Genomic DNA, 7,694 nt, shown 5'->3' on the forward strand with positions numbered 1-7,694 from the left:
CAAAAACATTCTAGCCAATGTGGAGTTGTAGTTCGCAGCACCTCCAAGACTTCAAGGCCATCCCAGACAGAGCAAATCGGCGACGCCACGGACGAGAGGGACGGAAACCCAACAGTGACAGACCTAGGAAGCTTTCAGAGCTTGGCCACATTTTGATCCACAAAGAACCACAAATATCACATATATATTCGTCTGTCTAGCTTGGTGTATGTGAGTACGAACTGATCGAACGATTTCCATTTCACTTTTGTCTATCTTCTTGTATGTGAGTAGTGTTAGATTATTAGGTAATTTTCGTGTGAGTTTAATTACCGAAAATAACATTACAGATGCATAAGCATACTTAACCACAGATATCAGACTAAGCACATGCATCAGATCTGAACATGGAAAAGTAGCAGTGCAAGATAGGAGAGAAAAAACACGTACATCGCGACCGGGAAGGTCGCACCAGCAGCAGCATCACCACCATGAGAGTTGTTGATATCGCCAAAGGTGTAGTCGGATTTGTCGAGGAAACAGTCGAACCGGTGAAGAAGAGCACGAACAGCAGCTAGCAGTCGCGCCGAGACGCTCCCCAAAAACCTTATCGCCCGCCTCCCGGTGTAGGATCTCTACGGACGGGGTTTCGGAGGCCTGCTCTCCCGGACGGTTGTGCACACAGTCACCGGGATGAGGATGACTAGAGAGTAGCGCAGCAAAAGAAACTTCTTCGTGAGAGAGGCAGACTAGAGAGTTCTGAGAGATGTGTTCTCCAGATCTAATCTGTCTCCTTGTATAGCCTGGGAGGGGAGCCGACCCGACCGCGTTGCCACGCCTAGGAAGCCAGAGACACGCGGCGAGCATGCACATGCAGGTCGACACGTACTCAACTCAGTTGATGCACCAAGCAAAAATTTAGGCTTCTTTGAGTGTGTCTCGAACTCGAGTCACGAAACGCGACGTCCGTGCGTGACAAGGCGAGGCGGGCGGAGGAGGAGGAGTGCGCGAGGGCTCCTTCTATTCTCACTCACTTGGAAGGACTAGAACAAGAACTCTTCTATACCATTCCAGCTCTCTCCCAACTAGCAATGTGGGACTAAATTTTGTCCCCCAAGGCTGTCCCAAGCTGTCAACGTGGTGGGCCTTGAGATTTCAGGAATTGTAGACTACATGGGCTACCTTATTGGGCTGCAACCCATCCACATTCAACAATCCCCCACCAGATCTCATATGCACATCAGATGACACATTAGTTCCATTCACTGTTTAATATACCTGCACTTCAGTGGAGACTGTTAAGTTGAACTTCCACCTAGGCAAGGAGTTACGCTTGACTACAACTGATCAATGCACTATGCCTTGAATTGTCAGTCTTTGTGCAGCAAGTTTCACTCAATGTCGGCACGGTACTAGACTACCATAGCCTTTTCCTCGGGTGGTGCTTATAAGTCATACTCCTCGGCCATTCATGAGCTTACTAGAGATTCACCCAAATCTCCCACACTGTGACCAACATTGTTACTCATATAGGTGTGTTCTTCAAAGATCGCCCTGACGGACGGCGTCTTCGCTGATTAAGAGCCGCACATAACACATTAGGACATTGTCAACCTGCCTTACAGTAACTATGAGAGAATTTGCATCTGCAGTGGAGTGGGAGTATATAAATTTTCTCTCAACTCAGTTGCTCCGGTTTGTTTTCCCAATTCCTAGTTCACGGGATTTCCGATCACATAGGTTGGGTTACCCCCTCGGCAACTCAGGTGGGTCTCAAACCCATCTCCCTCGATGCAAGGTCTATCATGTTTCTTGATAGTCCTTTTGTGAAAGGATCTGCCAGATTCTTAGCACTTTGGACATAATCCAATGCTATCACTCCGGAGTTTTTAAGTTTTCTGACAGACTTCAATCTCCTCTTGATATGTTTGGAACTTTTCATATTAGCCTTAGAACTTTTCACTTTGACAATCAAAGTTTGATTATCACAGTTCATGAGGATAGCCGGAATTGGTTTTTCAACCATAGGAAAGTCCATCAAGAGCTCACCAAGCCATTCCGGTTCGACATTAGTTGTATCTAATGCTGTGAGTTCTGCTTCCATAGTTTACCTCGTTAAGATGGTCTGCTTGCAAGACTTCCAGGAAACAGCGCCACCACCAAGAGTGAAAACATATCCACTTGTGGCCTTCATTTAGCATCTGAAATCAAATTGGAATCACTATACCCTTCAAGTCCTCTTGGATACCCGGTATAATGAATTCCATAACTCATGGTTCCCTTTAGATAGCGCATCACTCTTTCAAGAGCATGTCAATGATCATCTCCCGGGTTGGCCACAAACCGGCTAAGTTTGCATACAACAAACGAGATATCAGACCTCGTAGTGCAAGCTAAATACATGAGTGAACCAATAATTTGAGAGTATCTCAATTGATCTCTAGTTGCCTTACCATTCTTTCGAAGCAAGACACTAGGATCATAAGGTGTGAGAGAAGGTTTGCAATTAGCATAGCCAAATCTCCTCAGCACCTTCTCAACATAATGAGATTGCACAAGTGTAATCCCATTATTCCCATCTCTTAATAACTTGATGTTCAATATAACATCAGCTTCTCCAAGATCTTTCATCTCGAAACACTGAGATAAGAAGGTTTTGACCTCCTCAATCACTTTGAAACTTGTCCCAAAAATTAGTATGCCATCCACATACAAGCATAAGACAAATCCCTCACCCCCACCATGGCGGTAGTACACACATTTGTCGGCTTCATTAACAACAAAGCCCACATATGTTAAAGTTCTTTCAAACTTCTCATGCCATTGTTTGGGCGCTTGTTTGAGACCATACAAAGATTTCTTTAATTTACACACCTTTCTTTCTTGACCTTGTAGTATGAAACCATCAGGTTGTTCCATGTAAATTTCCTCGTTTAACTCTCCATTTAGGAGAACCGTCTTAACGTCTGATGACCCACAAATATAGGGGGTGTATCGTAGTATCTTCGATAAGTAAGAATGTCGATCCCAACGAGGAGCAGAAGGTGTTGACAAGCAGTTTCGATGAAGGATTCACTGTAAATGCTCACAGACAAGTATTCAGGGGGTTTTGATGTAACAGATGAATAAAGTACGAGTAAGTAAAGTGCGAGAGTAATAATTGCAGTGAGTGGCCCAATCCTTTTTAGCACAAAGGACAAGCCGGTTTGTTTACTTATAATGACCAAACGTTCTCGAGGACACACGGGATTTTAGTCTAGTGCTTTCGCTACATACGGCTAATTAATCTTCATTGTTTTGATAAGTGTTGTGTGGGTGAACCTATGCTAATGTACCGCCCTTCCTAGGACTAATACATACTTGTGATTATACCCCTTGCAAACATCCGCAACTACAAGAAAGTAATTAAGATAAATCTAACCACAGACCTTAAACTCCGAGATCCTGCTATCCCTCCCTGCATCGATATACCAACGGGGCTCGAGGTTTCTGTCACTCCGGCAACCCCGCAATTGGCAAACGAGTACAAGATGCATTCCCCTAGGCCCATAAAGGTGAAGTGTCGTGTAGTCGACGTTCACACGACACCACTAGAAGAATAACACCACAACTTAAATATCATAACATTGAATATTACTCAACCATAATTCACTACTAACATTTAGACTTCACCCATGTCCTCAAGAACTAAACGAACTACTCATGAGACATCATATGGAACATGATCAGAGGTGATATGATGATGAATAACAATCTGAACATAAACCTTGGTTCAATGGTTTCACTCAATAGCATCAATAACAAGTAGAAATCAACACCGGGAGAGTTTCCCCTATCAAACAATCAAGATCCAACCTGAATTGTTACAGCGGTGACGAGGTGTAGCGGTGGAGATGGCGGTGATGATGATGGAGATGATGACGATGGTGATGGAGATGATGTCCAGCTCGATGATGGTGACGATGGCGTCGATTTCCCCCTCCGGGAGGGAATTTCCCCGGCGGATTCCTGCCCGCCGGAGAGCTCTTTTCTCTCTGGTGTTCTCCGCCCCGCAGAGGCGGCTGTGGCTCTTCGCGATGTACCCTCTGGAGCTTAGGTTTTCGGGACGAATGATGGGGTTCGTAGCATAGAAAACAAAAAATTTCCTACCGCAAGACGAATAAAACCAATAGATCTAATCTATGGAACACCCAAGATCTAATCTACAAGATCGAAGCAACGAGATGGAGATGAGACTAACCCTCGAAGATTCCAAAGTCTACGAGATTAATCTCGTTGTTGATGTAGATGATCGTCCCCGGTGCTGCAATCCGGCAGCACTTCCGTACTCGATCGCGCGTACGGTGTCGATGAAGCTCCTTCCTCTCCCCGTTCCAGCGGGCAGCGGAGGTGTGGTAGATCTCCACGGAATCCCAGCAGCACGACGGCGTGGTGGTGGTGGTGGAGAAGAATTCCTGCAGGGCTTCGCCCAAGCCGGAGCAGGAGAAACTGGGAGGGAGGAGAGGTGGCAAATTAGGGTTGCGTACGGAGCAGCTTTGGCCGGCCAAACTATCCCACTATATATAGTCGGGAACTAGGGTTAGGGTTTCACGAAACCCATCTAGTGTCAGCGCCTGGTGGGCCCACACAACACCCTGGCGCGGCCTGGGGGGGGGCCCACGCCGGCCTGTTGTGTGGCCCACCCCTGGCTCTTCTCCTTCTCCCCTTTGGACTCCGTCTACGTGACAGAAAAATAAGAACTTCTGTTTTTATTTCGTGCAATTCCGAGAATGTTTCCAGAACAACTTTTCTTGAAATACAAAACAGCAGAATTCTTCCGAACAATTCCGGTCCTCCTCGTGATGTCTTGGATCCCATCCGAGACTCCGAACAACATTCGGTCTCCATCTCATATTCCGAATCTACCTATGCGACATCGAACCTTAAGCGCGTCACCCTACGGTTCGTGAACAATGCAGACATGGTCGAGACTCCTCTCCGAGCAATAACCAATAGCGGGATCTGGAGATCCATAATAGCTCCCACATATTCAACGATGACTTAGTGATCGATTGAACCAATTACATACAATGCCAATTCCCTTTGTCTCGCGATATTTTACTTGTCCGAGGTTCGATCATTGGTATCTCCATACCTTGTTCAACCTCGTTACCGACAAGTACTCTTTACTCGTACCGTGGTATGTGATCTCTTATGAACCATTCAAATGCTTGCAAGCTAATCAGATGACATTCCACCGAGAGGGCCCAGAGTATATCTATCCGTCATCAGGATGGACAAATTCCACTATTGATCCATATGCCTCAACTCACACTTTCCGAATACTTAATCCCATCTTTATAACCACCCATTTACGCAATGGCGTTTGATGTAATCAAAGTACCCTTCCGGTGTAAGTGATTTACATGATCTCATGGTCGAAGGACTAAGACAACTATGTATCGAAAGCTTATAACATTTTGAACTTAATGACTTGATCTTATGCTACGCTTATTTGGGTGTGTGTCCATTACATCATTCAACTAATGACATAACCTTGTTATTAATAACATCCAATGTTCATGATCACGAAACCATGATCATCCATTAATCAACAAGCTAGTTTATACAAGAGGCTTACTAGGGACTCCTTGTTGTTTACATAACACACATGTATCAATGTTTCGGTTAATACAATTATAGCATGGTATGCAAACATTTATCATAAACACAAAGATATTATAATAACCACTTTATTATTGCCTCTTGGGCATATCTCCAACAGTCTCCCACTTGCACTAGAGTCAATAATCTAGATTACATTGTAAGGTACCTAACACCCATGGCATTCTGGTGTTGGTCATGCTTTGCCCTTGGGAGAGCTTTAGTCAACGGATCTGCAACATTCAGATCCGTGTGTATTTTGCAAATCTCTACTTCACCATCTTCGATGTACTCGCGAATCGAATGAAAACGCAGCTTGATATGCTTCAGCTTCTTGTGTGACCTTGGTTCCTTTGCATTGGTGATGGCACCCGTGTTGTTGATACGTCTCCCACGTATCGATAATTTCTTATGTTCCATGCCACATTATTGATGATATCTACATGTTTTATGCACACTTTATGTCATATTCGTGCATTTTCTGGAACTAACCTATTAACAAGATGCCGAAGAGCCGATTGTCGTTTTACTGCGTTTTTGGTTTCAGAAATCCTAGTAACGAAATATTCTCGGAATTGGACGAAATCAACGCCCGGGGCCCTATTTTGCCACGAAGCTTCCGGAAGACCGAAGGAGAGTCGAAGTGGGGCCACGAGGTGGCGACACACCGGGCGGCGCGGCCCAGGCCCCGGCCGCGCCGACCTATGGTGTGGGCCCCTCGTGCCGCCTCTTGACCTGCCCTTCCGCCTACTAAATAGCCTCTATCGTGAAACCCCCGCATCGAGAGCCATGATACGGAAAACCTTCCGAGACGCCGCCGCCGCCAATCCCATCTCGGGGATTCGAGAGATCGCCTCCGGCACCCTGCCGGAGAGGGGAATCATCTCCCGAAGGACTCTTCATCGCCATGATCGCCTCCGGATTGATGTGTGAGTAGTTCACCCCTGGACCATGGGTCCATAGCAGTAGCTAGATGGTCATCTTCTCCTAATTGTGCTATCATGCTCGATCTTGTGTGCTGCCTATCATGATCAAGATTGTTTCTTTGTAATCCTACATGTTGTGTTTGTTGGGATCCGATGGATATTGAATACTATGTCAAGTTGATTATCAATCTATCATATATGAGTTGTTTATGTTCTTGCATGCTCTCCGTTGCTAGTAGAGGCTCTGGCCAAGTTGATACTTGTGACTCCAAGAGGGAGTATTTATGCTCGATAGTGGGTTCATGCCTCCATTAAATCTGGGACAAGTGACGAGAAAGTTCTAAGGTTGTGGATGTGCTCGTTGCCACTAGGGATAAAACATCGATGCTTTGTCTAAGGATATTTGTGTTGATTACATTACGCACCATACTTAATGCAATTGTCTGTTGCTTGCAACTTAATACCGGAAGGGGTTCGGATGATAACCTGAAAGTGGACTTTTTAGGCATAGATGCATGCTAGATGGCGGTCTATGTACTTTGTCGTAATGCCCTGATTAAATCTCATAGTACTCATCATGATATATGTATGTGCATTGTTATGCCTTCTTTATTTGTCAATTGCCCAACTGTAATTCGTTCACCCAACATGCTATTTATCTTATGGGAGAGACACCGCTAGTGAACTGTGGACCCCGGTCTATTCTTTACATCTGAAATACAATCTACTGCAATACTTGTTCTTTATTGTTCTTCGCAAACAATCATCTTCCACACAATACGGTTAATCCTTTGTTCACAGCAAGCCGGTGAGATTGACAACCTCACTGTTACGTTGGGGCAAAGTACTTTGGTTGTGTTGTGCAGGTTCCACGTTGGCGCCGGAATCCCTGGTGTTGCGCCGCACTACATTCCACCACCATCAACCTTCAACGTGCTTCTTGACTCCTACTGGTTCGATTAAACCTTGGTTTCTTACTGAGGGAAACTTGCTACTGTGCGCATCACACCTTCTTCTTGGGGTTCCCAACGGACGTGTCAACTACACGCATCGCTTGTCACAATAAATGACTAACGGGTCCAATGCACTAGGAACCACACCAAGCTCAACAATGAACCTCTTCATCCATACCGCTTCCGATGAAGC

The sequence above is a fragment of the Lolium rigidum genome, chromosome 1 (genome assembly GCF_022539505.1).
Source record: "Lolium rigidum isolate FL_2022 chromosome 1, APGP_CSIRO_Lrig_0.1, whole genome shotgun sequence".
Lineage (NCBI taxonomy): Eukaryota > Viridiplantae > Streptophyta > Magnoliopsida > Poales > Poaceae > Lolium > Lolium rigidum.